Source organism: Saccoglossus kowalevskii, unplaced genomic scaffold, assembly GCF_978046115.1.
Source record: "Saccoglossus kowalevskii unplaced genomic scaffold, keSacKowa6.1 SCAFFOLD_24, whole genome shotgun sequence".
NCBI lineage: Eukaryota > Metazoa > Hemichordata > Enteropneusta > Harrimaniidae > Saccoglossus > Saccoglossus kowalevskii.
Genome location: NW_028188618.1, coordinates 4828704 through 4852520, shown reverse-complemented (window position 1 = coordinate 4852520; position 23817 = coordinate 4828704). Strand labels below are relative to the sequence as shown.

The 23817-nt window shown below is 41.2% G+C and overlaps 7 pseudogenes; 3 read left to right on the top strand and 4 right to left on the bottom strand.

Annotated features, from left to right (window-relative positions):
* The first annotated feature begins 568 nt into the window (after positions 1 to 568).
* LOC146727227 (5S ribosomal RNA) lies at positions 569 to 688 on the top strand (annotated as a pseudogene).
* A 96-nt stretch (positions 689 to 784) lies between these two features.
* LOC146727226 (5S ribosomal RNA) lies at positions 785 to 903 on the top strand (annotated as a pseudogene).
* Positions 904 to 999: 96 nt separating this feature from the next.
* LOC146727225 (5S ribosomal RNA) lies at positions 1000 to 1119 on the top strand (annotated as a pseudogene).
* A 13050-nt stretch (positions 1120 to 14169) lies between these two features.
* LOC146727224 (5S ribosomal RNA) lies at positions 14170 to 14289 on the bottom strand (annotated as a pseudogene).
* A 312-nt stretch (positions 14290 to 14601) lies between these two features.
* LOC146727223 (5S ribosomal RNA) lies at positions 14602 to 14721 on the bottom strand (annotated as a pseudogene).
* A 96-nt stretch (positions 14722 to 14817) lies between these two features.
* LOC146727222 (5S ribosomal RNA) lies at positions 14818 to 14937 on the bottom strand (annotated as a pseudogene).
* A 96-nt stretch (positions 14938 to 15033) lies between these two features.
* LOC146727221 (5S ribosomal RNA) lies at positions 15034 to 15153 on the bottom strand (annotated as a pseudogene).
* Between the last annotated feature and the right edge of the window lie 8664 nt (positions 15154 to 23817).

Below are 23817 nucleotides of genomic sequence, written 5' to 3'. Positions count from 1 at the left end.
GGGAGACTGACTGAGAATACCAAGTGCAGTAGGCTCATCAACATTTTTATTCTCCCGTACATACTAACATTTTCCCGCGATTTTTTGTCTAGCCAAAGCGTTAAACGAAATTCAATTCCGACGAATATTCAGCCTACTTCCAAACTATTGCATAATACACCAGTTCTCGTCCGATCACTGAAGTTAAGCCCACCGGATGTGGTTAGTACTTGCATGGGAGACCGGCTGAGAATACCACATGCAGTAGGCTCATCAACATTTTTATTCCACTATACATACTAACTTTTTCCGGGGATTTTTTGCCTAGTCGAAGCATTAAATGTCATCCAATTCCGACGAATTTTTAGCCTACTGACAAACCATTGCAGAATACACCAGTTCTCTTCCGATCACTGAAGTTAAGCCCACCGGACGTGGTTAGTACTTGCATGGGAGACCGGCTGAGAATACCACATGCAATAGGCTCATCAACATTTTTAGTCCACTGTACATACTAACTTTTTCGCGGGATTTTTTGCCTAGCCGAAGCATAAAACGACATCCAATTCCGACGAAAAAAAAATATTCAGCCTGCTGCCAACCCATTGCAAAATACACCAGTTCACGTCCGATCACTGAAGTTAAGCTGCATCGGGCGTGGTTAGTACTTGCATGGGAGACCGGCTGGGAATACCTCGTGCAGTAGGCACATCAACATTTTTATTCCACATTACATACTAACTTTTTCCTATGATTTTTTGCCTAGCCGTAACATTAAATGACATCCAATTCCGACAAATATTCAGCCTACTGCCAAACTATTGCAGAATACACCAGTTCTCGTCCGAACACTGAAGTTAAGCTGCATCGTCGTGGTTAGTACTTGCATGGGAGACCGCCTGGGAATACCACGTGCAGTAGGCTGATGAACATTTTTATTCCACCGTTCATAATAACTTTTTTCCATGATTTTTTGCCTAGTCGAAGCATTAAATGACATCAAATTGCGACGAATATTCAGCCTACTGTCAAACCAATGCAGAATACACCAGTTCTCGTCCGATCACTGAAGTTAAGCCGCATCGGGCGTGGTTAGTACTTGCACGGGAGACAAGCTGGGAATACCACGTGAAGTAGGCTCATCAACATTTTTATTCCACATTACATACTAACTTTTTCCCATGATTTTTTGCCTAGACGAAGCATTAAATGCTGAAAAGCAGTGGCAAAGTTCTGAAAAGTAGTGGCAAAGTGCTGAAAAGTGTGGCAAAGTACTGAAAAGTTGTGGCAAAGTGCTGAAAAGTTGTGGCAAAGTACTGAAAAGTAGTGGCAAAGTGCTGAAAAGTGTGGCAAAGTACTGAAAAGTTGTGGCAAAGTGCTGAAAAGTTTTGGCAAAGTACTGAAAAGCAGTGGCAAAGTACTGAAAAGTGTGGCAAAGTACTGAAAAGTTGTGGCAAAGTCGTGGCAAAGTACTCAACAGTGTGGCTAAGTACTGAAAAGTTGTGGCAATGTGCTGAAAAGTAGAGGCAAAGTTCTGAAAAGTGTGGCAAAGTACTGAAAAGTTGGGGCAAAGTGCTGAAAAGTAGTGGCAAAGTACTGAAAAGTAGTGGCAAAGTGCTGAAAAGTGTGGCAAAGTACTGAAAAGTTGTGGCAAAGTGCTGAAAAGTAGTGGCAAAGTACTGAAAAGTAGTGGCAAAGTGCTGAGAAGTGTGGCAAAGTACTGACAATTTGTGGCAAAGTGCTGAAAAGTAGCGGCAAAGCACTGAAAAGTGCGGCAAACTCCTGAAAAGTGTGGCCAAGTACTGAAAAGTTGTGGCAAAGTGATGAAAATTGGTGGCAAAGTAGTGAAAAGCAGTGGCAAAAAGTTGAAAAGTGTGGCAAAGTGATGAAAAGTAGTGGCAAAGTACTGAAAAGTTGTGGCAAAGTGCTGAAAAGTAGTTGCAAAGTACTGAAAATGGTGGCAAAGTACTGCAAAGTTGTGGCAAAGTCGTGGCAAAGTACTGAACAAGTGTGGCAAAGTACAGAAAAGTTGTGGCAAAGTGCTGAAAAGTAGTGGCAAAGTACTGAAAAGCGTGGCAAAGTACTGAAAAGTTGTGGCAAAGTCATGGCAAAGTACTGAAAGGTTGTGGTAAAGTGCTGAAAAGTGTGGCAAAGTACTGAAAAGTTGTGGCAAATTCTTGGAAAAGTACTGAAAAGTGTGGCAAAGTACTGAAAAGTGTGGCAAAGTACTGAAAAGTTGTGGCAAAGTCGTGGCAAAGTACTGAAAAGTGTGGCAAAGTACTGAAAAGTTGTGACAAAGTTCTGAAAAGTAGTGGCAAAGTACTGAAAGTTAGTGGCAAAGAGCTGAAAAGTGTGGCAAAGTACAGAAAAGTTGTGGCAAAGTGCTGAGAAGTGTGGCAAAGTACTGACAATTTGTGGCAAAGTGCTGAAAAGTAGCGGCAAAGCACTGAAAAGTGCGGCAAACTCCTGAAAAGTGTGGCCAAGTACTGAAAAGTTGTGGCAAAGTGATGAAAATTGGTGGCAAAGTAGTGAAAAGCAGTGGCAAAAAGTTGAAAAGTGTGGCAAAGTGATGAAAAGTAGTGGCAAAGTACTGAAAAGTTGTGGCAAAGTGCTGAAAAGTAGTTGCAAAGTACTGAAAATGGTGGCAAAGTACTGCAAAGTTGTGGCAAAGTCGTGGCAAAGTACTGAACAAGTGTGGCAAAGTACAGAAAAGTTGTGGCAAAGTGCTGAAAAGTAGTGGCAAAGTACTGAAAAGCGTGGCAAAGTACTGAAAAGTTGTGGCAAAGTCATGGCAAAGTACTGAAAGGTTGTGGTAAAGTGCTGAAAAGTGTGGCAAAGTACTGAAAAGTTGTGGCAAATTCTTGGAAAAGTACTGAAAAGTGTGGCAAAGTACTGAAAAGTGTGGCAAAGTACTGAAAAGTTGTGGCAAAGTCGTGGCAAAGTACTGAAAAGTGTGGCAAAGTACTGAAAAGTTGTGACAAAGTTCTGAAAAGTAGTGGCAAAGTACTGAAAGTTAGTGGCAAAGAGCTGAAAAGTGTGGCAAAGTACAGAAAAGTTGTGGCAAAGTGCTGAAAAGTAGTGGCAAAGTACTGAAAAGTGTGGCAATGTACTGAAAATTTGTGGCAAAGTCGTGGCAAAGTACTGAAAAGTGTGACAAAGTACTGAAAAGTTGTGACAAAGTACTGAAAAGTGTGGCAAAGTACTGAAAAGTTGTGACAAAGTTCTGAAAAGTAGTGGCAAAGTACTGAAAGTTAGTGGCAAAGAGCTGAAAAGTGTGGCAAAGTACTGAAAAGTTGTGGCAAAGTGCTGAAAAGTAGTGGCAAAGTACTGAAAAGCAGTGGCACTTTTCTGTACTTTGCCAAGGCTTTTCAGCACTTTGCCACAACTTTTCAGTACTTTGCCACACTTTTCCGTACTTTGCCACTACTTTTCAGCATTTTGACAAAACTTTTCGGTACTTTGCCACACTTTTCAGTACTTTGCACGACTTTGCCACAACTTTTCAGTACTTTGCCACACTTTTCAGTACTTTTCCACTGCTTTTCAGTACTTTGCCACAACTTTTCAGTACTTTGCCACACTTTTCAGCACTTTGCCACTACCTTTCAGTACTTTGCCACTACTTTTCAGAACTTTGTCACAACTTTTCAGTACTTTGTCACACTTTTCAGTACTTTGCCACGACTTTGCCACAAATTTTCAGTACTTTGCCACACTTTTCAACACTTTGCCACAACATTTCAGTACTTTGCCATGACTTTGCCACAACTTTTCAGTACATTGCCACACTTTTCAGTACTTTGCCACTACTTTTCAGCACTTTGCCACAACTTTTCTGTACTTTGCCACACTTTTTCAGTACTTTGCCACGACTTTGCCACAACTTTGCAGTACTTTGCCACAATTTTCAGTACTTTGCCACGCTTTTCAGCACTTTGCCACTACTTTTCAGTACTTTGCCACTACTTTTCAGCACTTTGCCACAACTTTGCAGTACTTTGCCACACTTTTCAGTACTTTGCCACGATTTTGCCACAACTTTTCAGTACTTTGCCACACTTTTCAGTACTTTGCCACTACTTTTCAGCACTTTGCCACAAATTTTCAGTACTTTGCTACTACTTTTCATCACTTTGCTACACTTTTCAACACTTTGCCACTGCTTTTCAGTACTTTGCCACTACTTTTCAGCACTTTGCCACAACTTTTCAGTACTTGGCCACACTTTTCATGACTTTGCCACACTTTTCATTACTTTGCAACTACTTTTCAGCACTTTGCCACAACTTTTTAGTACTTTACCACACTTGTCAGCATTTTGCCACTACTTTTCAGCACTTTGCCACGACTTTGCCACAACCTTTCAGTACTTTGCAACAACTTTTCAGTTCTTTGCCACTGCTTTTCAGTACTTTGCCACTACTTTTCAGCACTTCGCCACTGCCTTTCAGTACTTTGCCACAACTTTTCATTACTTTGCCACACTTTTCAGTACTTTGCCACGACTTTGCCACAACTTTTCAGTACTTTGCCACACTTTTCAGTACTTTGCCACTGCTTTTCAGTACTTTGCCACAACTTTTCAGCACTTTGCCACAACTTTTCAGTACTTTGCCACACTTTTTCAGTACTATGCCACTACTTTTCAGCACTTCGCCACTGCCTTTCAGTACTTTGCCACAACTTTTCAGTACTATGCCACTACTTTTCAGCACTTTGCCACAACTTTTTAGTACTTTGCCACACTTTTCAGCACTTTGCCACTACTTTTCAGTACTTTGCCACTACTTTTCAGCACTTTGCCACAACTTTTCAGTACTTTGCCACACTTTTCAGTACTTTGCCAAGGCTTTTCAGCACTTTGCCACAACTTTTCAGTACTTTGCAACACTTTTCAGTACTTTGCCACTACTTTTCAGCATTTTGACAACACTTTTCAGTACTTTGCCACACTTTTCAGTACTTTACCACGACTTTGCCGCAACTTTTCAGTACTTTGCCACACTTTTCAGTACTTTGCCACTGCTTTTCAGTACTTTGCCACTACTTTTCAGTACTTTGCCACACTTTTCAGCACTTTGCCACTACCTTTCAGTACTTTGCCACTACTTTTCAGAACTCTGTCACAACTTTTCAGTACTTTGCCACACTTTTCAGTACTTTGCCACGACTTTGCCACAACTTTTCACTACTTTGCCACACTTTTCAGCACTTTGCCACAACATTTCAGTACTTTGCCACTACTTTTCATCACTTTGCCACACTTTTCAACACTTTGCCACAGCTTTTCACTACTTTGCCACTACTTTTCAGCACTTTGCCACAACTTTTCAGTACTTGGCCACACTTTTCAGGACTTTGCCACACTTTTCAGTACTTTGCCACTACTTTTCAGCACTTTGCCACAACTTTTCAGTACTTTGCCACACTTTTCAGCACTTTGCCACTACTTTTCAGTACTTTGCCACTACTTTTCAGCACTTTGCCACAACTTTTCAGTACTTTGCCACACTGTTGAGTACTTTGCCACGACTTTGCCACACTTTTCAGTACTTTGCCACTGCTTTTCAGTACTTTGCCACAACTTTTCAGCACTTTGCAACAACTTTTCAGTTCTTTGCCACTGCTTTTCAGTACTTTGCCACTACTTTTCAGCACTTCGCCACTGCCTTTCAGTACTTTGCCACAACTTTTCATTACTTTGCCACACTTTTCAGTACTTTGCCACGACTTTGCCACAACTTTTCAGTACTTTGCCACTCTGTTCAGTACTTTGCCACTGCTTTTCAGTACTTTGCCACTACTTTTCAGCACTTTGCCACAACTTTTGAGTACTTTGCCATACTTTTCAGTACTTTGCAACGACTTTGCCACAACTTTTCAGTACTTTGCCACACTTTTCAGTACATTACCACGACTTTGCCACAACTTTTCAGTACTTTGCCACACTTTTCAGTACTTTGACACTGCTTTTCAGTACTTTGCCACTGCTTTTCAGTACTTTGCCACTACTTTTCTGTACTTTGCCACAATTTCCAGCACTTTGCCACTACCTTTCAGTACTTTGCCACTACTTTTCAGAACTCTGTCACAACTTTTCAGTACTTTGCCACACTTTTCAGTACTTTGCCACGACTTTGCCACAACTTTTCACTACTTTGCCACACTTTTCAGCACTTTGCCACAACATTTCAGTACTTTGCCACTACTTTTCATCACTTTGCCACACTTTTCAACACTTTGCCACAGCTTTTCACTACTTTGCCACTACTTTTCAGCACTTTGCCACAACTTTTCAGTACTTGGCCACACTTTTCAGGACTTTGCCACACTTTTCAGTACTTTGCCACTACTTTTCAGCACTTTGCCACAACTTTTCAGTACTTTGCCACACTTTTCAGCACTTTGCCACTACTTTTCAGTACTTTGCCACTACTTTTCAGCACTTTGCCACAACTTTTCAGTACTTTGCCACACTGTTGAGTACTTTGCCACGACTTTGCCACACTTTTCAGTACTTTGCCACTGCTTTTCAGTACTTTGCCACAACTTTTCAGCACTTTGCAACAACTTTTCAGTTCTTTGCCACTGCTTTTCAGTACTTTGCCACTACTTTTCAGCACTTCGCCACTGCCTTTCAGTACTTTGCCACAACTTTTCATTACTTTGCCACACTTTTCAGTACTTTGCCACGACTTTGCCACAACTTTTCAGTACTTTGCCACTCTTTTCAGTACTTTGCCACTGCTTTTCAGTACTTTGCCACTACTTTTCAGCACTTTGCCACAACTTTTCAGTACTTTGCCATACTTTTCAGTACTTTGCAACGACTTTGCCACAACTTTTCAGTACTTTGCCACACTTTTCAGTACATTACCACGACTTTGCCACAACTTTTCAGTACTTTGCCACACTTTTCAGTACTTTGACACTGCTTTTCAGTACTTTGCCACTGCTTTTCAGTACTTTGCCACTACTTTTCAGTACTTTGCCACAATTTCCAGCACTTTGCCACTACCTTTCAGTACTTTGCCACTACTTTTCAGAACTCTGTCACAACTTTTCAGTACTTTGCCACACTTTTCAGTACTTTGCCACGACTTTGCCACAACTTTTCACTACTTTGCCACACTTTTCAGCACTTTGCCACAACATTTCAGTACTTTGCCACTACTTTTCATCACTTTGCCACACTTTTCAACACTTTGCCACAGCTTTTCGCTACTTTGCCACTACTTTTCAGCACTTTGCCACAACTTTTCAGTACTTGGCCACACTTTTCAGGACTTTGCCACACTTTTCAGTACTTTGCCACTACTTTTCAGCACTTTGCCACAACTTTTCAGTACTTTGCCACACTTTTCAGCACTTTGCCACTACTTTTCAGTACTTTGCCACTACTTTTCAGCACTTTGCCACAACTTTTCAGTACTTTGCCACACTTTTCAGTACTTTGCCTCTACTTTTCAGCACTTTGCCACAACTTTTCAGTACTTTGCCACACTGTTGAGTACTTTGCCACGACTTTGCCACACTTTTCAGTACTTTGCCTCTGCTTTTCAGTACTTTGCCACTGCTTTTCACTACTTTGCCACAACTTTTCAGCACTTTGCAACAACTTTTCAGTTCTTTGCCACTGCTTTTCAGTACTTTGCCACTACTTTTCAGCACTTCGCCACTGCCTTTCAGTACTTTGCCACAACTTTTCATTACTTTGCCACACTTTTCAGTACTTTGCCACGACTTTGCCACAACTTTTCAGCACTTTGCCACTCTGTTCAGTACTTTGCCACTGCTTTTCAGTACTTTGCCACTACTTTTCAGCACTTTGCCACAACTTTTCAGTACTTTGCCATACTTTTCAGTACTTTGCAACGACTTTGCCTCTACTTTTCAGCACTTTGCCACAACTTTTCAGTACTTTGCCATACTGTTGAGAACTTTGCCACGACTTTGCCACACTTTTCAGTACTTTGCCACTGCTTTTCAGTACTTTGCCACTGCTTTTCAGTACTTTGCCACAACTTTTCAGCACTTTGCAACAACTTTTCAGTTCTTTGCCACTGCTTTTCAGTACTTTGCCACTACTTTTCAGCACTTCGCCACTGCCTTTCAGTACTTTGCCACAACTTTTCATTACTTTGCCACACTTTTCAATACTTTGCCACGACTTTGCCACAACTTTTCAGCACTTTGCCACTCTGTTCAGTACTTTGCCACTGCTTTTCAGTACTTTGCCACTACTTTTCAGCACTTTGCCACAACTTTTCAGTACTTTGCCATACTTTTCAGTACTTTGCAACGACTTTGCCACAACTTTTCAGTACTTTGCCACAATTTTCAGTACATTAACACACTTTTCAGTACATTTCCGCGACTTTGCCACAACTTTTCATTACTTTGCCACACTTTTCAGCACTTTGCCACAACATTTCAGTACTTTGCCATGACTTTGCCACAACTTTGCAGTACTTTGCCACCATTTCCATTACTTTGCAACTGCTTTTCAGTACTTTGCCACTAATTTTCAGCACTTTGCCACAACTTTTCAGTACCTTGCACACTTTTCAGCACTTTGCCACTACTTTGCCACTACTTTTCAGCACTTTGCCACGACTTTGCCACAACTTTTCTGTACTTTGCCACTACTTTTCAGCATTTTGCCACAACTTTTCAGTACCTTGCACACTTTTCAGCAGTTTGCCACTACTTTTCAGCACTTTGCCACAACTTTTCAGTACTTGGCCACACTTTTCAGGACCTTGCCACACTTTTCAGTACTTTGCCACTACTTTTCAGCACTTTGCCACAACTTTTCTGTACTTTGCCACGACTTTGCCACAACTTTTCAGTACTTTGCCACACTTTTCAGTACTTTGCCACAGCTTTTCAGTACTTTGCCACTACTTTTCAGCACTTTGCCACAACTTTTCAGTACTTTGCCACAACTTTTCAGTACTTTGCCACACTTTTCAGTACTTTGCCACAACTTTTCGGTACTTTGCCACGACTTTGCCACAACTTTTCAGTACTTTGCCACACTTTTCAGCACTTTGCCACAACTTTTCAGTACTTTGCCACACTTTTCAGTATTTTGCCACGTCATTGCCACAACTTTGCAGTACTTTGCCACCCTTTTCAGTAATTTGCCACAACTTTTTAGTACTTTACCACACTTGTCAGCATTTTGCCACTACTTTTCAGCACTTTGCCACGACTTTGCCACAACCTTTCAGTACTTTGCAACAACTTTTCAGTTCTTTGCCACTGCTTTTCAGTACTTTGCCACTACTTTTCAGCACTTCGCCACTGCCTTTCAGTACTTTGCCACAACTTTTCATTACTTTGCCACACTTTTCAGTACTTTGCCACGACTTTGCCACAACTTTTCAGTACTTTGCCACACTTTTCAGTACTTTGCCACTGCTTTTCAGTACTTTGCCACAACTTTTCAGCACTTTGCCACAACTTTTCAGTACTTTGCCACACTTTTTCAGTACTATGCCACTACTTTTCAGCACTTCGCCACTGCCTTTCAGTACTTTGCCACAACTTTTCAGTACTATGCCACTACTTTTCAGCACTTTGCCACAACTTTTTAGTACTTTGCCACACTTTTCAGCACTTTGCCACTACTTTTCAGTACTTTGCCACTACTTTTCAGCACTTTGCCACAACTTTTCAGTACTTTGCCACACTTTTCAGTACTTTGCCAAGGCTTTTCAGCACTTTGCCACAACTTTTCAGTACTTTGCAACACTTTTCAGTACTTTGCCACTACTTTTCAGCATTTTGACAACACTTTTCAGTACTTTACCACGACTTTGCCGCAACTTTTCAGTACTTTGCCACACTTTTCAGTACTTTGCCACTGCTTTTCAGTACTTTGCCACTACTTTTCAGTACTTTGCCACACTTTTCAGCACTTTGCCACTACCTTTCAGTACTTTGCCACTACTTTTCAGAACTCTGTCACAACTTTTCAGTACTTTGCCACACTTTTCAGTACTTTGCCACGACTTTGCCACAACTTTTCACTACTTTGCCACACTTTTCAGCACTTTGCCACAACATTTCAGTACTTTGCCACTACTTTTCATCACTTTGCCACACTTTTCAACACTTTGCCACAGCTTTTCACTACTTTGCCACTACTTTTCAGCACTTTGCCACAACTTTTCAGTACTTGGCCACACTTTTCAGGACTTTGCCACACTTTTCAGTACTTTGCCACTACTTTTCAGCACTTTGCCACAACTTTTCAGTACTTTGCCACACTTTTCAGCACTTTGCCACTACTTTTCAGTACTTTGCCACTACTTTTCAGCACTTTGCCACAACTTTTCAGTACTTTGCCACACTGTTGAGTACTTTGCCACGACTTTGCCACACTTTTCAGTACTTTGCCACTGCTTTTCAGTACTTTGCCACAACTTTTCAGCACTTTGCAACAACTTTTCAGTTCTTTGCCACTGCTTTTCAGTACTTTGCCACTACTTTTCAGCACTTCGCCACTGCCTTTCAGTACTTTGCCACAACTTTTCATTACTTTGCCACACTTTTCAGTACTTTGCCACGACTTTGCCACAACTTTTCAGTACTTTGCCACTCTGTTCAGTACTTTGCCACTGCTTTTCAGTACTTTGCCACTACTTTTCAGCACTTTGCCACAACTTTTCAGTACTTTGCCATACTTTTCAGTACTTTGCAACGACTTTGCCACAACTTTTCAGTACTTTGCCACACTTTTCAGTACATTACCACGACTTTGCCACAACTTTTCAGTACTTTGCCACACTTTTCAGTACTTTGACACTGCTTTTCAGTACTTTGCCACTGCTTTTCAGTACTTTGCCACTACTTTTCAGTACTTTGCCACAATTTCCAGCACTTTGCCACTACCTTTCAGTACTTTGCCACTACTTTTCAGAAATCTGTCACAACTTTTCAGTACTTTGCCACACTTTTCAGTACTTTGCCACGACTTTGCCACAACTTTTCACTACTTTGCCACACTTTTCAGCACTTTGCCACAACATTTCAGTACTTTGCCACTACTTTTCATCACTTTGCCACACTTTTCAACACTTTGCCACAGCTTTTCACTACTTTGCCACTACTTTTCAGCACTTTGCCACAACTTTTCAGTACTTGGCCACACTTTTCAGGACTTTGCCACACTTTTCATTACTTTGCCACTACTTTTCAGCACTTTGCCACAACTTTTCAGTACTTTGCCACACTTTTCAGCACTTTGCCACTACTTTTCAGTACTTTGCCACTACTTTTCAGCACTTTGCCACAACTTTTCAGTACTTTGCCACACTGTTGAGTACTTTGCCACGACTTTGCCACACTTTTCAGTACTTTGCCACTGCTTTTCAGTACTTTGCCACAACTTTTCAGCACTTTGCAACAACTTTTCAGTTCTTTGCCACTGCTTTTCAGTACTTTGCCACTACTTTTCAGCACTTCGCCACTGCCTTTCAGTACTTTGCCACAACTTTTCATTACTTTGCCACACTTTTCAGTACTTTGCCACGACTTTGCCACAACTTTTCAGTACTTTGCCACTCTTTTCAGTACTTTGCCACTGCTTTTCAGTACTTTGCCACTACTTTTCAGCACTTTGCCACAACTTTTCAGTACTTTGCCATACTTTTCAGTACTTTGCAACGACTTTGCCACAACTTTTCAGTACTTTGCCACACTTTTCAGTACATTACCACGACTTTGCCACAACTTTTCAGTACTTTGCCACACTTTTCAGTACTTTGACACTGCTTTTCAGTACTTTGCCACTGCTTTTCAGTACTTTGCCACTACTTTTCAGTACTTTGCCACAATTTCCAGCACTTTGCCACTACCTTTCAGTACTTTGCCACTACTTTTCAGAACTCTGTCACAACTTTTCAGTACTTTGCCACACTTTTCAGTACTTTGCCACGACTTTGCCACAACTTTTCACTACTTTGCCACACTTTTCAGCACTTTGCCACAACATTTCAGTACTTTGCCACTACTTTTCATCACTTTGCCACACTTTTCAACACTTTGCCACAGCTTTTCACTACTTTGCCACTACTTTTCAGCACTTTGCCACAACTTTTCAGTACTTGGCCACACTTTTCAGGACTTTGCCACACTTTTCAGTACTTTGCCACTACTTTTCAGCACTTTGCCACAACTTTTCAGTACTTTGCCACACTTTTCAGCACTTTGCCACTACTTTTCAGTACTTTGCCACTACTTTTCAGCACTTTGCCACAACTTTTCAGTACTTTGCCACACTTTTCAGTACTTTGCCTCTACTTTTCAGCACTTTGCCACAACTTTTCAGTACTTTGCCACACTGTTGAGTACTTTGCCACGACTTTGCCACACTTTTCAGTACTTTGCCTCTGCTTTTCAGTACTTTGCCACTGCTTTTCACTACTTTGCCACAACTTTTCAGCACTTTGCAACAACTTTTCAGTTCTTTGCCACTGCTTTTCAGTACTTTGCCACTACTTTTCAGCACTTCGCCACTGCCTTTCAGTACTTTGCCACAACTTTTCATTACTTTGCCACACTTTTCAGTACTTTGCCACGACTTTGCCACAACTTTTCAGCACTTTGCCACTCTGTTCAGTACTTTGCCACTGCTTTTCAGTACTTTGCCACTACTTTTCAGCACTTTGCCACAACTTTTCAGTACTTTGCCATACTTTTCAGTACTTTGCAACGACTTTGCCTCTACTTTTCAGCACTTTGCCACAACTTTTCAGTACTTTGCCATACTGTTGAGTACTTTGCCACGACTTTGCCACACTTTTCAGTACTTTGCCACTGCTTTTCAGTACTTTGCCACTGCTTTTCAGTACTTTGCCACAACTTTTCAGCACTTTGCAACAACTTTTCAGTTCTTTGCCACTGCTTTTCAGTACTTTGCCACTACTTTTCAGCACTTCGCCACTGCCTTTCAGTACTTTGCCACAACTTTTCATTACTTTGCCACACTTTTCAATACTTTGCCACGACTTTGCCACAACTTTTCAGCACTTTGCCACTCTGTTCAGTACTTTGCCACTGCTTTTCAGTACTTTGCCACTACTTTTCAGCACTTTGCCACAACTTTTCAGTACTTTGCCATACTTTTCAGTACTTTGCAACGACTTTGCCACAACTTTTCAGTACTTTGCCACAATTTTCAGTACATTAACACACTTTTCAGTACATTTCCGCGACTTTGCCACAACTTTTCATTACTTTGCCACACTTTTCAGCACTTTGCCACAACATTTCAGTACTTTGCCATGACTTTGCCACAACTTTGCAGTACTTTGCCACCATTTCCATTACTTTGCAACTGCTTTTCAGTACTTTGCCACTAATTTTCAGCACTTTGCCACAACTTTTCAGTACCTTGCACACTTTTCAGCACTTTGCCACTACTTTGCCACTACTTTTCAGCACTTTGCCACGACTTTGCCACAACTTTTCTGTACTTTGCCACTACTTTTCAGCATTTTGCCACAACTTTTCAGTACCTTGCACACTTTTCAGCACTTTGCCACTACTTTTCAGCACTTTGCCACAACTTTTCAGTACTTGGCCACACTTTTCAGGACCTTGCCACACTTTTCAGTACTTTGCCACTACTTTTCAGCACTTTGCCACAACTTTTCTGTACTTTGCCACGACTTTGCCACAACTTTTCAGTACTTTGCCACACTTTTCAGTACTTTGCCACAGCTTTTCAGTACTTTGCCACTACTTTTCAGCACTTTGCCACAACTTTTCAGTACTTTGCCACAACTTTTCAGTACTTTGCCACACTTTTCAGTACTTTGCCACAACTTTTCGGTACTTTGCCACGACTTTGCCACAACTTTTCAGTACTTTGCCACACTTTTCAGCACTTTGCCACAACTTTTCAGTACTTTGCCACACTTTTCAGTATTTTGCCACGTCATTGCCACAACTTTGCAGTACTTTGCCACCCTTTTCAGTAATTTGCCACAACTTTTCAGTACTTTGCCACACTTTTCATGCAGCTTAACTTCAGTGATTGTACGAGAACTGGTGTATTCTGCAATGGTTTGGCAGTAGGCTGAATATTCGTCGGAATTGGATGTCATTTAATGCTTCGGCTAGGCAAAAAATCATGGAAAAAAAGTTAGTATGTAATGTGGAATAAAAATGTTGATGAGCCTACTGCACGTGGTATTCCCAGCAGGTCTCCCGTGCAAGTACTAACCACGCCCGATGCGGCTTAACTTCAGTGATCGGACGAGAACTGGTGTATTCTGCAATGGTTTGGCAGTAGGCTGAATATTCGTCGGAATTGGATGTAATTTAATACTTCGGCTAGGCAAAAAATCCCTGTAAAAAGGTAGTATGTACGGTAGAATAAAATTATTGATGAGCCTAATGCACGTGGTGTTCCCAGCCGGTCTCCCATGCAAGTACTAACCACACCCAATGCAACTTAACTTCAGTGATCGGACGAGAACTGGTGAATTCTGCAATTGTTTTTCAGTAGGCTAAACATTTGTCGCAATTGGATGTCATTCAATGCTTCGGCTAGGCAAAAAATCATAGGAAAAAGTTACTATGTAATGTGGAATAAAAATGTTGATGACCCTACTGCACGTGGTATTCCCAGCCGGTCTCCCATGCAAGTACTAACCACGCCCAATGCAGCTTAACTTCAGTGATCGGACAAGAACTGGTGTGTTCTGCAATTGTTTGGCAGTAGGCTGAGTATTCGTCAGAATTGGATGTCGTTTAATGCTTGGGCAAGGCAAAAAATCCCGGGAAAAAGTTGGTATGTACGGTGGAATTAAAACGTTGATATGCCTACTGCACGTGGTATTTCCAGCCAGTCTCCCATGCAAGTACTAACCACACCCGATGCAGCTTAACTTCATTGATCGGACGAGAACCGGTGTATTCTGCAATGGTTTGGCAGTAGGCTGAATATTCGTCGGAATTGGATGTAATTTAATACTTCGGCTAGGCAAAAAATCCCGGGAAAATGTTAGTATGTACGGTGGAATAAAAATATTGATGAGCCTAATGCACGTGGTATTCTCAGCCGTCCTCCCATTCAAGTACTAACCACGCCCGATGCAGCTTAACTTCAGTGATCGGACGAGAACTGGTGTATTCTGCAATGGTTTGGCAGTAGGCTGAATATTCGTCCGAATTGTATATACTAACTTTTTCCCATGATTGTTTGCCTAGACGAAGCATTAAATGCTGAAAAGCAGTGGCAAAGTACTGAAAAGTAGTGGCAAAGTGCTGAAAAGTGTGGCAAAGTACTGAAAAGTTGTGGCAAAGTGCTGAAAAGTTGTGGCAAAGTACTGAAAAGTAGTGGCAAAGTGCTGAAAAGTGTGGCAAAGTACTGGAAAGTTGTGGCAAAATGCTGAAAAGTTGTGGCAAAGTACTGAAAAGCAGTGGCAAAGTACTGAAAAGTGTGGCAAAGTACTGAAAAGTTGTGGCAAAGTCGTGGCAAAGTACTCAACAGTGTGGCAAAGTACTGAAAAGTTGTGGCAATGTGCTGAAAAGTAGAGGCAAAGTACTGAAAAGTGTGGCAAAGTACTGAAAAGTTGTGGCAAAGTGCTGAAAAGTAGTGGCAAAGTACTAAAAAGTAGTGGCAACGTGCTGAGAAGTGTGGCAAAGTACTGAAAATTTGTGGCAAAGTGCTGAAAAGTAGCGGCAAAGCACTGAAAAGTGTGGCAAACTCCTGAAAAGTGTGGCCAAGTACTGAAAAGTTGTGGCAAAGTGATGAAAATTAGTGGCAAAGTAGTGAAAAGCAGTGCCAAAGTGTTGAAAATGGTGGCAAAGTACTGCAAAGTTGTGGCAAAGTCGTGGCAAAGTACTGAAAAGTGTGGCAAAGTACTGAAAAGTTGTGGCAAAGTTATGGCAAAGTACTGAAATGTTGTGGCAAAGTGCTGAAAAGTGTGGCAAAGTACTGAAAAGTTGTGGCAAAGTCGTGGAAAAGTACTGAAAAGTGTGGCAAATTACTGAAAAGTTGTGGCAAAGTTCTGAAAAGCAGTGGCAAAGTAGTGAAAGGTAGTGGCAAAGTGCTGAAAAGTGTGGCAAAGTACTGAAAAGTTGTGGCAAAGTGCTGAAAAGTTGTGGCAAAGTACTGAAAAGTTGTGGCAAAGTGCTGAAAAGTGTGGCAAAGTACTGAAAAGTTGTGGCAAAGTGCTGAAAAGTTGTGGCAAAGTACTGAAAAGCAGTGGCAAAGTAATGAAAAGTGTGGCAAAGTACTGAAAAGTTGTGGCAAAGTCGTGGCAAAGTACTCAACAGTGTGGCAAAGTACTGAAAAGTTGTGGCAATGTGCTGAAAAGTAGAGGCAAAGTACTGAAAAGGGTGGCAAAGTACTGACAAGTTGTGGCAAAGTGCTGAAAAGTAGTGTAAAAGTACTGAAAAGTAGTGGCAAAGTGCTGAGATGTGTGGCAAAGTACTGAAAATTTGTGGCAAAGTGCTGAAAAGTAGCGGCAAAGCACTGAAAAGTGTGGCAAACTCCTGAAAATTGTGGCCAAGTACAGAAAAGTTGTGGCAAAGTGATGAAAATTAGTGGCAAAGTAGTGAAAAGCAGTGGCAAAGAGTTGAAAAGTGTGGCAAAGTGATGAAAAGTAGTGGCGAAGTACTGAAAAGTTGTGGCAAAGTGCTGAAAAGTAGTGGCAAAGTATTGAAAAGTGTGGCAAAGTACTGAAAAGTTGTGGCAAAGTCATGGCAAAGTACTGAAAAAGTGTGGCAAAGTACAGAAAAGTTGTGGCAAAGTGCTGAAAAGTAGTGGCAAAGTACTGAAAAGTGTGGCAAAGTACTGAAAAGTTGTGGCAAAGTCATGGCAAAGTACTGAAATGTGTGGCAAAGTACTCAAAAGTTGTGGCAAAGTCGTGGCAAAGTACTGAAAAGCGTGGCAAAGTACAGAAAAGTTGTGGTAAAGTGCTGAAAAGTAGTGGCAACGTACTGAAAAGTGTGGCAAAGTACTGAAAACTTGTGGCAAATTCGTGGCAAAGTGCTGAAAAGCAGTGGCAAAGTACTGAAAAGTAGTGGCAAAGTGCTGAAAAGTGTGCAAGGTACTGGAAAGTTGTGGCAAAGTGCTGACAATTAGTGGCAAAGTACTGAAAAGCAGTTGCAAAGTAATGAAAATGGTGGCAAAGTACTGCAAAGTTGTGGCAAAGTCGTGGCAAAGTACTGAAAGTGTGGCAAAGTACTGAAAAGTTGTGGCAAAGTTATGGCAAAGTACTGAAATGTTGTGGCAAAGTGCTGAAAAGTGTGGCAAAGTACTGAAAAGTTGTGGCAAAGTCGTGGAAAAGTACTGAAAAGTGTGGCAAATTACTGAAAAGTTGTGGCAAAGTTCTGAAAAGCAGTGGCAAAGTACTGAAAGGTATTGGCAAAGTGCTGAAAAGTGTGGCAAAGTACTGAAAAGTTGTGGCAAAGTGCTGAAAAGTTGTGGCAAAGTACTGAAAAGTTGTGGCAAAGTGCTGAAAAGTGTGGCAAAGTACTGAAAAGTTGTGGCAAAGTGCTGAAAAGTTGTGGCAAAGTACTGAAAAGCAGTGGCAAAGTAATGAAAAGTGTGGCAAAGTACTGAAAAGTTGTGGCAAAGTCGTGGCAAAGTACTCAACAGTGTGGCAAAGTACTGAAAAGTTGTGGCAATGTGCTGAAAAGTAGAGGCAAAGTACTGAAAAGTGTGGCAAAGTACTGACAAGTTGTGGCAAAGTGCTGAAAAGTAGTGTAAAAGTACTGAAAAGTAGTGGCAAAGTGCTGAGAAGTGTGGCAAAGTACTGAAAATTTGTGGCAAAGTGCTGAAAAGTAGCGGCAAAGCACTGAAAAGTGTGGCAAACTCCTGAAAATTGTGGCCAAGTACTGAAAAGTTGTGGCAAAGTGATGAAAATTAGTGGCAAAGTAGTGAAAAGCAGTGGCAAAGAGTTGAAAAGTGTGGCAAAGTGATGAAAAGTAGTGGCAAAGTACTGAAAAGTTGTGGCAAAGTGCTGAAAAGTAGTGGCAAAGTATTGAAAAGTGTGGCAAAGTACTGAAAAATTGTGGCAAAGTCATGGCCAAGTACTGAAAAAGTGTGGCAAAGTACAGAAAAGTTGTGGCAAAGTGCTGAAAAGTAGTGGCAAAGTACTGAAAAGTGTGGCAAAGTACTGAAAAGTTGTGGCAAAGTCATGGCAAAGTATTGAAATGTGTGGCAAAGTCCTGAAAAGTTGTGGCAAAGTACTGAAAGGTAGTGGCAAAGTGCTGAAAAGGGTGGCAAAGTACTGAAAAGTTGTGGCAAAGTCGTGGCAAAGTGCTGAAAAGTAGTGGCAAAGTACTGAAAAGTAGTGGCAAAGTGCTGAAAAGTGTGCAAAGTACTGAAAAGTTGTGGCAAAGATCTGAAAATTAGTGGCAAAGTACTGAAAAGCAGTTGCAAAGTACTGAAAATGGTGGCAAAGTACTGCAAAGTTGTGGCAAAGTCGTGGCAAAGTACTGAAAAAGTGTCGCAAAGTACAGAAAAGTTGTGGCAAAGTGCTGAAAATTAGTGGCAAACTACTGAAAAGTGTGGCAAAGTACTGAAAAGTTGTGGCAAAGTCATGGCAAAGTACTGAAATGTGTGGCAAAGTACTGAAAAGTTGTGGCAAAATACTGAAAGGTAGTAGCAAAGTGCTGAAAAGGGTGGCAAAGTACTGAAAACTTGTGGCAAAGTACTGAAAAGTAGTGGCAAAGTACTGAAAAGTGTGGCAAAGTGCTGAAAAGTAGTGGCAAAGTACTGAAAAGTGTGGCAAAGTACTGAAAAGTTGTGGCAAAGTCGTGGCAATGTACTGAAAAGTGTGGCAAAGTACTGAACAGTTGTGGCAAAGTACTGAAAGGCAGTGGCGAAGTGCTGAAAAGTAGTGGCAAAGTACTGAAAAAGTGTGGCAAAGTACTGAAACGTTGTGGCAAAGTGCTGAAAAGTTGTGGCAAAGTACTGAAAAGCAGTGGCAAAGTACTGATAAGTTGTGGCAAAGTGCTGAAAAGTTGTGGCAAAGTACTGAAAAGCTGTGACAAAGTACTGACAAGTGTGGCAAAGTACTGAAAAGTTGTGGCAAAGTCGTGGCAAAGTACTCAACAGTGTAGCAAATTACTGAAAAGTTGTGGCAATGTGCTGAAAAGTAGAGGCAAATTACTGAAAAGTGTGGCAAAGTACTGAAAAGTGTGGCAAAGTACTGAAAAGTTGTGACAAAGTTCTGAAAAGTAGTGGCAAAGTACTGAAAGGTAGTGGCAAAGTACTGAAAAGTGTGGCAATGTACTGAAAAGTTGTGGCAAAGTGCTGAAAAGTTGTGACAAAGTACTGAAAAGCAGTGGAACAGTACTGAAAAGTGTGGCAAAGTAATGAAAAGTTGTGGCAAAGTCATGGCAAAGTACTGAAATGTGTGGAAAAGTACTGAAAAGTTGTGGCAAAATACTGAAAGGTAGTAGCAAAGTACTGAAAAGTGTGGCAAAGTACTGAAAACTTGTGGCAAATTCGTGGCAAAGTGCTGAAAAGCAGTGGCAAAGTACTGAAAAGTAGTGGCAAAGTGCTGAAAAGTGTGCAAGGTACTGGAAAGTTGTGGCAAAGTGCTGACAATTAGTGGCAAAGTACTGAAAAGCAGTTGCAAAGTAATGAAAATGGTGGCAAAGTACTGCAAGGTTGTGGCAAAGTCGTGGCAAAGTACTGAAAAGTGTGGCAAAGTACTGAAAAGTTGTGGCAAAGTTATGGCAAAGTACTGAAATGTTGTGGCAAAGTGCTGAAAAGTGTGGCAAAGTACTGAAAAGTTGTGGCAAAGTCGTGGAAAAGTACTGAAAAATGTGGCAAATTACTGAAAAGTTGTGGCAAAGTTCTGAAAAGCAGTGGCAAAGTACTGAAAGGTAGTGGCAAAGTGCTGAAAAGTGTGGCAAAGTACTGAAAAGTTGTGGCAAAGTGCTGAAAAGTTGTGGCAAAGTACTGAAAAGTTGTGGCAAAGTGCTGAAAAGTTGTGGCAAAGTCATGGCAAAGTACTGAAATGTGTGGCAAAGTACTCAAAAGTTGTGGCAAAGTCGTGGCAAAGTACTGAAAAGCGTGGCAAAGTACAGAAAAGTTGTGGTAAAGTGCTGAAAAGTAGTGGCAACGTACTGAAAAGTGTGGCAAAGTACTGAAAACTTGTGGCAAATTCGTGGCAAAGTGCTGAAAAGCAGTGGCAAAGTACTGAAAAGTAGTGGCAAAGTGCTGAAAAGTGTGCAAGGTACTGGAAAGTTGTGGCAAAGTGCTGACAATTAGTGGCAAAGTACTGAAAAGCAGTTGCAAAGTAATGAAAATGGTGGCAAAGTACTGCAAGGTTGTGGCAAAGTCGTGGCAAAGTACTGAAAAGTGTGGCAAAGTACTGAAAAGTTGTGGCAAAGTTATGGCAAAGTACTGAAATGTTGTGGCAAAGTGCTGAAAAGTGTGGCAAAGTACTGAAAAGTTGTGGCAAAGTCGTGGAAAAGTACTGAAAAATGTGGCAAATTACTGAAAAGTTGTGGCAAAGTTCTGAAAAGCAGTGGCAAAGTACTGAAAGGTAGTGGCAAAGTGCTGAAAAGTGTGGCAAAGTACTGAAAAGTTGTGGCAAAGTGCTGAAAAGTTGTGGCAAAGTACTGAAAAGTTGTGGCAAAGTGCTGAAAAGTGTGGCAAAGTACTGAAAAGTTGTGGCAAAGTGCTGAAAAGTTGTGGCAAAGTACTGAAAAGCAGTGGCAAAGTAATGAAAAGTGTGGCAAAGTACTGAAAAGTTGTGGCAAAGTCGTGGCAAAGTACTCAACAGTGTGGCAAAGTACTGAAAAGTTGTGGCAATGTGCTGAAAAGTAGAGGCAAAGTACTGAAAAGTGTGGCAAAGTACTGACAAGTTGTGGCAAAGTGCTGAAAAGTAGTGTAAAAGTACTGAAAAGTAGTGGCAAAGTGCTGAGAAGTGTGGCAAAGTACTGAAAATTTGTGGCAAAGTGCTGAAAAGTAGCGGCAAAGCACTGAAAAGTGTGGCAAACTCCTGAAAATTGTGGCCAAGTACTGAAAAGTTGTGGCAAAGTGATGAAAATTAGTGGCAAAGTAGTGAAAAGCAGTGGCAAAGAGTTGAAAAGTGTGGCAAAGTGATGAAAAGTAGTGGCAAAGTACTGAAAAGTTGTGGCAAAGTGCTGTAAAGTAGTGGCAAAGTATTGAAAAGTGTGGCAAAGTACTGAAAAGTTGTGGCAAAGTCATGGCAAAGTACTGAAAAAGTGTGGCAAAGTACAGAAAAGTTGTGGCAAAGTGCTGAAAAATAGTGGCAAAGTACTGAAAAGTGTGGCAAAGTACTGAAAAGTTGTGGCAAAGTCATGGCAAAGTACTGAAAAGTTGTGGCAAAGTACTGAAAGGTAGTGGCAAAGTGCTGAAAAGGGTGGCAAAGTACTGAAAAGTTGTGGCAAAGTCGTGGCAAAGTGCTGAAAAGTAGTGGCAAAGTACTGAAAAGTAGTGGCAAAGTGCTGAAAAGTGTGCAAAGTACTGAAAAGTTGTGGCAAAGATCTGAAAATTAGTGGCAAAGTACTGAAAAGCAGTTGCAAAGTACTGAAAATGGTGGCAAAGTACTGCAAAGTTGTGGCAAAGTCGTGGCAAAGTACTGAAAAAGTGTCGCAAAGTACAGAAAAGTTGTGGCAAAGTGCTGAAAATTAGTGGCAAACTACTGAAAAGTGTGGCAAAGTACTGAAAAGTTGTGGCAAAGTCATGGCAAAGTACTGAAATGTGTGGCAAAGTACTGAAAAATTGTAGCAAAGTACTGAAAGGTAGTAGCAAAGTGCTGAAAAGGGTGGCAAAGTACTGAAAACTTGTGGCAAAGTGCTGAAAAGTAGTGGCAAAGTACTGAAAAGTGTGGCAAAGTGCTGAAAGGTAGTGGCAAAGTACTGAAAAGTGTGGCAAAGTACTGAAAAGTTGTGGCAAAGTCGTGGCAATGTACTGAAAAGTGTGGCAAAGTACTGAAAAGTTGTGGCAAAGTACTGAAAGGCAGTGGCGAAGTGCTGAAAAGTAGTGGCAAAGTACTGAAAAAGTGTGGCAAAGTACTGAAACGTTGTGGCAAAGTGCTGAAAAGTTGTGGCAAAGTACTGAAAAGCAGTGGCAAAGTACTGATAAGTTGTGGCAAAGTGCTGAAAAGTTGTGGCAAAGTACTGAAAAGCTGTGACAAAGTACTGAAAAGTGTGGCAAAGTACTGAAAAGTTGTGGCAAAGTCGTGGCAAAGTACTCAACAGTGTAGCAAATTACTGAAAAGTTGTGGCAATGTGCTGAAAAGTAGAGGCAAATTACTGAAAAGTGTGGCAAAGTACTGAAAAGTGTGGCAAAGTACTGAAAAGTTGTGACAAAGTTCTGAAAAGTAGTGGCAAAGTACTGAAAGGTAGTGGCAAAGTGCTGAAAAGTGTGGCAATGTACTGAAAAGTTGTGGCAAAGTGCTGAAAAGTTGTGGCAAAGTACTGAAAAGCAGTGGAACAGTACTGAAAAGTGTGGCAAAGTAATGAAAAGTTGTGGCAAAGTCGTGGCAAAGTACTGAAAAGTGTGGCAAAGTACTGACAAGTTTTGTCAAAATGCTGAAAAGTAGTGGCAAAGTACTGAAAAGTGTGGCAAAGTATTGAAAAGTTGTGGCAAAGTGCTGAAAGGTAGTGGCAAAGTACTGAAAAGTGTGGCAAAGTACTGAAAAGTTGTGGCAAAGATCTGAAAATTAGTGGCAAAGTACTGAAAAGCAGTTGCAAAGTACTGAAAATGGTGGCAAAGTACTGCAAAGTTGTGGCAAAGTCGTGGCAAAGTACTGAAAAAGTGTCGCAAAGTACAGAAAAGTTGTGGCAAAGTGCTGAAAATTAGTGGCAAACTACTGAAAAGTGTGGCAAAGTACTGAAAAGTTGTGGCAAAGTCATGGCAAAGTACTGAAATGTGTGGCAAAGTACTGAAAAATTGTGGCAAAGTACTGAAAGGTAGTAGCAAAGTGCTGAAAAGGGTGGCAAAGTACTGAAAACTTGTGGCAAAGTGCTGAAAAGTAGTGGCAAAGTACTGAAAAGTGTGGCAAAGTGCTGAAAGGTAGTGGCAAAGTACTGAAAAGTGTGGCAAAGTACTGAAAAGTTGTGGCAAAGTCGTGGCAATGTACTGAAAAGTGTGGCAAAGTACTGAAAAGTTGTGGCAAAGTACTGAAAGGCAGTGGCGAAGTGCTGAAAAGTAGTGGCAAAGTACTGAAAAAGTGTGGCAAAGTACTGAAACGTTGTGGCAAAGTGCTGAAAAGTTGTGGCAAAGTACTGAAAAGCAGTGGCAAAGTACTGATAAGTTGTGGCAAAGTGCTGAAAAGTTGTGGCAAAGTACTGAAAAGCTGTGACAAAGTACTGAAAAGTGTGGCAAAGTACTGAAAAGTTGTGGCAAAGTCGTGGCAAAGTACTCAACAGTGTAGCAAATTACTGAAAAGTTGTGGCAATGTGCTGAAAAGTAGAGGCAAATTACTGAAAAGTGTGGCAAAGTACTGAAAAGTGTGGCAAAGTACTGAAAAGTTGTGACAAAGTTCTGAAAAGTAGTGGCAAAGTACTGAAAGGTAGTGGCAAAGTGCTGAAAAGTGTGGCAATGTACTGAAAAGTTGTGGCAAAGTGCTGAAAAGTTGTGGCAAAGTACTGAAAAGCAGTGGAACAGTACTGAAAAGTGTGGCAAAGTAATGAAAAGTTGTGGCAAAGTCGTGGCAAAGTACTGAAAAGTGTGGCAAAGTACTGACAAGTTTTGTCAAAATGCTGAAAAGTAGTGGCAAAGTACTGAAAAGTGTGGCAAAGTATTGAAAAGTTGTGGCAAAGTGCTGAAAAGCCTTGGCAAAGTACTGAAAAGCAGTGGCAAAGTACTGAAAAGTTTAG